Source organism: Acanthisitta chloris, unplaced genomic scaffold, assembly GCF_000695815.1.
Source record: "Acanthisitta chloris isolate BGI_N310 unplaced genomic scaffold, ASM69581v1 scaffold19656, whole genome shotgun sequence".
NCBI lineage: Eukaryota > Metazoa > Chordata > Aves > Passeriformes > Acanthisittidae > Acanthisitta > Acanthisitta chloris.
Window position 1 is genome coordinate 63,855 of NW_008680016.1, and position 8,042 is coordinate 71,896.

General features: G+C 38.7%; 1 protein-coding gene across 1 annotated transcript in view; it reads right to left on the reverse strand.

Annotated features, from left to right (window-relative positions):
- Positions 1-8,042, reverse strand: part of RBM33 (RNA binding motif protein 33) — an 87,974-nt gene that overhangs the window by 39,352 nt on the left and 40,580 nt on the right. The gene's annotated exons all lie outside the window — the stretch shown is intronic.

The window sequence follows — 8,042 nt, forward strand, 5'->3', positions numbered from 1 at the left end:
TGACCTTCTTTCCCACTAATCCAAAAAAATCTGAATGTCTACTTCAGAAGACATTTCTGACATTTATCTTCTTAACTCGTACTATTCTTCATCATCAATTTAGTATAATGTAAGCTACAGAAGTGAAGCAGCTTTACTTCAAAAAAAAGAAAAAATGGAGGGGGAGAGGGGATGAAAGGCAATTTATGGCATCCAGAAAATTAAAGAAATCAGCTTTCTAAAAAAAGTAAGGGAGGAGTAATATTTCTGTCTATTCACAGCTTAGCATCTGAAGCATTATACAAAAGAGTACAAAATTTTATTTCCTCCAGTTGGGTGTTGGGGTTTTTTTGTGTTTGTTTTTGTTTAGTGTGAAGTGAACCTGTGCATACTGCAGGAAGTAGGATGTCAATCCAAAAGCAGAACTTTCCAGTAGACACATTTGAGTAATTCACACTTATTTTTTTTCTTTTATATCAGAAGCTGACAGAACATGTTCCAACCTCTGGTACACAGAATAGGCTTTGCTTCACATCAATCATTCTCAAGCATTTCCTTATTTTGTGAGTAAATCAAGTAAGTAATGAAAACAATCTATGAACATCCTTGTTTTCCTCTTTATATGGATTCAGTGGTACCATCGTTCTGTCTACATGTGATGCTCACCTTGAAGCTTAAAACTTGCCACTGCTGAAGACAAGCTTTTCAAAACAGACATCAGGCCAGAACCTCCCTGCTAGAATGAAGTATGGTCATCAGCAAAGGGTCAAACAACTAAGCTGCAGGGGCTTATCATTCATCTATTGAGCTGCCCTCACCAACAGTCTGCACAGTCTCACTCCATCCTCTTTGTACTGCACAAACATTAACATATTAAGAAAAGAATTTCTCACACAGCAAAAATGGGTACTTGCCCTGGAAACTGAAGTTTACTCACTACCAAAGTAGCACAGGACAAACAAAACTACTTCACACCTTTCTACCAGCATGACACAACTGGGACTGGCAAGGCCCAAACAAGCAGATGAGAGGAACTGAGGATCAGAGCCATTATTAGACCTGTGGCCTTCCTGAAAACACCTAAATGGGGACATGTGAGACACCGAGACCTCTTATTTGGAAGGAAGACTGTGACTACTTATTTTATGTCAAGATACAGCCATCAACTGTAAATACTTTACAATTCCTGGAGTGCTTCTAGTCTGCCAGGCTCTTGTGGGTATTTCATTTAGTGCAAAGACATTATATTACACTCAAGCATGACAGTCCTCATAACATACACACCATTCATAGGAGGAGCTGCTATGCTTCTGCAAGTGAACAGTTGCCACACACAATATTTTTGCCACCTTGGAACAGACCAATGCCTTTGAATTTCACAGGCTGTTCGCAACAACAGCAGTTGGAAGAAAAGGGAGCTATTTGGGATGGAAAAAGTGACATTTATTTGTCCCATAAAAATCTGTTCAGGTTTAGCTGAACAAGGATGTTCAACAGCATTGCCCTTCCCTCGTGTTGAGCAGGACAGCACTGGCTGCCTGCCAAAAGACCAACTGAATACAAGCCTTGAGGATCCTGACCCTTTGCTCCCAAAACACACCTCTAGCATCACTGCATGTAGGAGCTGCCAGAGGTACTTTCAAACTGAGGTTAAACACGTTCCCTCATCTCAGAAGCCTTGGTGATAAAAGCCTATTTCTCAAAGTAATGCTCTTACAGCCATCCCAGGGAATACACAGCCCTTCTGCATGCTGCACATCCCTGTGTGAGGCACCCAGCAGACCAACAGAAATTGAGCTATTTTGCTATTAGTTTATTACTGGATAATGCATAAGGTCATTGCAGTGGTGGCATGAGAGAACCTAGTTCATCAAGGCAGTTTCACACAAGATGGTTTTCATCTTGCATCTCAATTCCAGCATGTAGTCACATGCACATAACACACCTGGAGAGAGAATGTGGTGCTCACAGACAACCTGCTTTTTCCTAATTTTGGAGAGCTGGACTTAGAAGGTCTCGAATTCTTCATATTTTTCCCTAGATACAATACATGCCTACACATATCTTAGTCATTTCTAAAACAGCCAGTGATAAACAAATTATGTGGAAACTTACTGAAACCTGGGCTAATAAACCCTAAGTATCACATATCTACCACCCTAGCTGAAGAACTGGCAGCAGCAATGATCTGGCTGGGCTTGGTTCCAAGCACCAAATGGCACTGCAGTAATCATAGGCTTCTCTACCTGCTTCTTTCAAACTAGATGTATTCTGCCCTGGTTGAGCTAACAGATCCTTATCAGTCTCTCCTCTCACTTCCAAACTTCGGTTTTAGTGCCAGGCTAAAGGATAACAGGCTTAGGCTACAAAACAAGCAGACATCTCTGCTTCTGTGACCACGTTTGTAACCCAGTCTCAAGCATCTTCCCCAGTATTAATTCTCTGCCCAATTCCCTTACTGTTCTCCTGGTCCTGCTTGCTCTCAGATATATTCTCTCATCCCCATCACAGCTTTCTCTCTGCCCACTGGTTCCTAATGCCAGCATGGATCCAGCTTCCCAGCTTCCAGACTCTAAGCTCGTGATCTTGTGTGGCAGCTGGTTGGGAGCTCTATTCACTCCACCCAGACCCTGACTTCCTTGTCTGGGCACCTACTCCAAGCAATTTCCCCTCTTTTTCCTGCCAGGAAAACTCCCAGTGAGAGCACAGGTTGAAAAGGATCCTCTACTGATATTTTAAATAATAGTTCTTTGTATCAGCTTCCCCTCTTCTGCCAACCTGTACCCTTGTTATTATGCCCAAATCTATCTCCTCCCCAGGCAGCCCTGAATTGCAAATGCATGGTAAGTCCTGTTGAATTTCACACAGCTCGTACGTACTTAAACATCCTCAGTGCAGCCAAACTCAATTTTCTTCCTTGAAAACAGAGCTATAATAAAACATTTCTAAATAACTCACTTGGGCATAACAATATTTTTCTACCACTTCAATTTTGGAATCAATGTGTTTGGAAAATTTCAACCAAAAGGATTCAAAGTGAGACTGAAACCAGTACAACATCTTGGTTTAAGCCACAGAAATCTGTTAGTACTACAGACATAGACAGCAGGTTTATTTCCCATCATAAGGAACTTTAAACCCATACAAAACAAGCTTTAGATAAGTCTTAGAACTGAGTAGTACAAGGTTATTTTTAGATCTAAGAGCAGTCACACTTTTGAAAACATGGTATTTATTTCCAAAAAGTGCACAAGCCAATAACCAGCAAGAATCTGACTGTTAAAAATATAAGCAATACTTATTTCAAGCTCCCTGTGATCTTCAGTACCCATGGTGTCCATCCAGCTTAGAAAGCAAATATTTACTGTCCTCTAAGTACTTTCACTGATTCTAAGGCAAAGTAACAGGTATCCAACTGATATCCAAAGGCTGGTGTTCAAAAATCCCAGCAAATGCTCACCAAGACACAGTGAGAATTTTTCCCTCTAGTTTTATTAGCAATACATTTCGTAACAATATATCCCACAACAAAGGTTTAGGTCAAAATTACTCTAAAACAGTCCAACAAAGTCAGAGCAGGAAGGAAATACCTGAAGTTTGGAACTCTCCCCATTGGCCTCTCCTTTTTTCCACCCCTAACAGTTAAGAATTCTGGCCAGTTTCACACTTTTTAAGTAAGATTCCAGTTAAATTTCAAGGCTGAGAAGATAAAATATTTTCCAGCCCTAAAGCCAACTCTCCTTCTCCATTTTGGGTTTAAAGTAACATGAAGATCCTTTTTAGATCCTGCCACAAACATGAGCTGTCCCTCACTGCCAGGATCCATTACTTCCCAAACCACAACCTTCCCTGCCAGAGCACTTACTCCATGCACAGGGCTGGGGTTTTGAAACCTGAAAGTTTCAAAAATGACAAAACTACAGGAATCTGGCTGACACCACAGGAAAGCTGAAAGCTACACAGAGTATTGCTAACAAATACCTACTTATTTGATCACTGAGCAGATTTTGACTTGATGTATATGACATTTTGAGTAACTACTAAAATATGACTGATCACATCTCTTTGCTGATGACCGAAGGCCAATCATGCAAAATTAATTGCAAAGACATTTGTTATTTGCTGAAAAACGAATTACCAATATTTACTTCTATAAAAAAGAAATGAGTTTGATTTTCTTCCTTCTAACATTCATGAAAAAGACTGACTTCTACTTTTTCCTAACTCAGCTTTGCTTCTACTTTCCCTTAAGAGTGAAATAAAACTCTGCCCTGCATGACAGTAACATGGATAGGTGGAAGTTTGTATTTTCAGATTTTACATTGCTGAGATTCTCCTTTTGAAAAAGTTTCCAGGATAACTCCAGCATTGGTGATTGATTCACTTCACACACTACATGTGAAATTAAAACTAACATTCAACTAGAGCTACTCCTTCCTGACACAAATGAACACTTTTTTAAAAAAAGATATGTAAACTATAGTAATTTTTGAAGTCAAGAGGTATTTGTCTGTTATTCTGAACTACCATGACATGATTTTTTTTTTCAATTTAATAGGAATACAGTAATACAACTTCAATTTTTACTTACATCCAATTCTAACCGCCCTAAAATGTGTCCAAACTAATATAACAGTTCTCCATTACTTAAATCTTTGAGGGTGGATTTGGTTTTGGGGGTTTTTTTTTTTGGTGGGTTGTGGGTTTTTTGCTTAACAGTAGTTAAACTATAATTTTAGGAGTGGATTATTTTACCATTAGTGTTAAACTCGACATTCAGTAAGTATTTGCTGCTAATAACTCCCAAGTGCCCTCTGGTATTTGGTAGGAAAGACCACGCAGAGCTATTTACCTTCAAAAATTAATGAAGAGCAGGTGCAGAAGCCAGGTTTCATAATGGTCTATTTTTGATAAAATAAGCATACTGTAACATAGATGCATAATAAATCTTTATATGCACAGTAGTTACTGCCATTTTTCATGGTTTTGCTATCCGGACAGGTTCAAATTACAACCAAATATTTGAGACACACATCAGCTAAGACTGCCTACAAAAAATCACTTTAACTATTACTTCACCATTATTAAATCTTTTGAGAAACTTTCCTACTTAGTAAATCTCACAGTTTTGAAAATACCTATTTTAAAGTTAGCAGCTTTCAACCTAATAAAAGAAAACTGCAAATTCACATACTCAGCCAAGGCAGTCCAATCTCAGGGCCAACTCTCATGCTGGGGGAAAGGACAAAATATTTATGTGCCTTTCCAGTGAGGTCCCAGAAGGTTGGTTCACATTCATACAGGAATGGTTACAATGACTGAGCTACCAAATGTCCATATGAGAAACACCCAGCAGAGCACATACTGTCACTTTTTGTAGGAGTCTCCTCTCCTTCTCATCATTACTGGATAATATAGCATCATAGAATCAACTGGGTTGGAAAACACTCAAGGGTCCAACCCTACCGTGGTTACTAGCCCATGGCACTAAGTGCCACATCCAGTCTCATCTTGAAAACCTCCAGGGATGGTGAATCCACCAATTCCCTGGGCAGACATTCCAATGTCTGATAACTCTCTCCATAAAAAAATCTCTTCCTAATATCTAACCTAAACCTTCCCTGGCAGAGCTTGAGACTTCTTGGGAGAAGAGACCAACCCCCACCTGACTCCGAACCCCTTTCAGGGAGTTGCAGAGGGTGATAAAGCCTCCCCTGAGCCTCCTCTTCTGCAGGCTGAACACCCCCAGCTCCTTATCACATTGATTACTTAGAAATGCACCAAATTGCAAGGAAAGGCTCCTAAAATGGAGTTTTTGGCTAGACTTAAAGACAGTTGCATGAAGAGCACTGAAACAGGAAACAGCAGATTTTTCTGCTTGTGCATCTGAAGCAGATGTCCCTGTCACGCCACAGTCTGGCCTTGAAGTCCTTAACCCACCAACATGTGTCCCTTCCTATACTGCCAACACTGCAGCACTTCTAAACCAGTACCTGTAAACAAGTTGTTCAAAGACCTGAGAGTGAAACTGTCGTTTTGGAAAGGTGAAGGGCTCCTGAACAGCCTCTCAGCAAGGATCTATGGGCTGCAGAGAGACACAGCTCTGTCCATTCTTTCTTCTCTGAAAACCAAAACATGCCTAAGCCTAATCACCAAAAGCAAAGTATTGAACATCAGGATTTTTCTTATAATACCAAAGAAAGTAATGTTTGGTCTGTACGTTTTCCTAGTTTTAAGGACTGCTCTGAACCCCCTGATTTAATTTATCCTTGTGCAATTTTACTTTGCAAATTCAAAAAAAAAAGGTGGTAAGAATACAAGAACTGAGATCTAGAAGGAAATTATACTGAAAAGAGGATTTCTGTATGGATTTCTGAAGAGACCACATAGACATTTTAGAAAAACTTCAAAGGAGAAGGTAACTGCACACTGAAGTGCTACTGACAGGTATTTTGTCTTAGATCTTTAATTTTGTCAAGTTTACTCTTACAAAGGAAAAAAACCATACCCATTCTTCCTCCCACACAGCCCATAATTTACAGCCCCTCAGACTGACATTTTCATATACAATTCTGCATGCAAGTTGTACAGTTTCCCCTTTTTCTAATTTCCATTATTCAATATAGCCAAGGCATAACTTACATCTTATCAATCACTTTGGAAAAAAAAAAAAAAAGGCAATGCAAACTTGTGTCTACAATTCATTAGAGTTGTGAATAGCTCATTGAACATGACTTTCACACACTCAGGCAATCCCACCTTCTGAAAGAACATGAGATAAGGTTACTTTAATCCTTTCAAAGAACTGCACTGTTTTGCCTTCCTTTTATCCCTTTAAATATCCTTCCTAGTTAAGAAATTAACATTTTCTCTCATACAATTCTTACACAAATTGTACTTTTACTTTTCTGCATCTCTTGTTAATTACATGATGTTATCTCCAATAATCTATTCATGAAGCACAGATAACTTTGGTTACCAATAAAAGGGAAAACTTAGCATAAATTGCTTAGCACAAAGTTAATCTTATAAAGCAAGGAATAAAGAGGATCTAACAGCTATTATATGACTTATCAGCTTCTCTAAAAGGGTCACTCTACTTTTTTTTTCATGAGACTAATTAAATACCTTAACAATGTCATTGAAACTTCATGAATCTTTCAATAAAATACACCCTGCCTCTACAACATGTTTTCATTTATTAATCTCACTTAAAATGCAAAGAGCTAGGAGAACCCCATTGACAGTTAAGCAGGGCCACTCAGTTAATTCTTCTTATATGGTTTAAATGCAAAGAATAATGACCACTATAACCTATGACAATTAAAACTATAGCCATCTGTCACAAGATGTTAATCCTCTTATTTCAGCAGCTACTAGACTTTCTGAAAAGCTTTCCTAAAATGCCTACCTTCTGGTGCAAGGAACTGACTTTTCATCCTCTTGTGTAGGAAACCCTGCTCATATCTCTTGCATATGGTTCAAAAATTTTCAAGTAGAAATATATATATAATATGGGTCTTCATGTTCAGGTTTCACAGTGTTCTCATTTACTATGCACAGCATACAGAAAGGGAATGATTCCTGGAAAATTTTTATTATAAAATTTATTTTGGTGTTTCCTTAGATACAGTTTAAATCCCTCTGATGTCTATGACAATCATGTAAGTCCATCAAGGTGATACTAAAACCCAGCAAGCATCATGGTATTCCCAATGGACTTAGTATTAAAAGATCATCTTATATAAAATTTCATGGCTTAAATTCTGCCAATCAAGAACAAAAACTAAAGTGCAGAGTGGCCATAAAAATCAAGACAACAATTGCAGGTTACCCATATGTGAGTCTTTTCAAAGCTACAATATACTTCCTGAGGGGAAAATGCATGGAGATAGCCAAGTGCTGGTTCAAGTACAGCACAGATCATGGAATTACAGACAGACTGAGTCAGAGAGAATGGGCTGGTATTTTCCTCAACCTGACTGAAACTAATTTTTAATATTAAAATGTACCACAGAACTTGGACAAGCTTCTCTTCAATACCACACAACTACAAGAGGAAA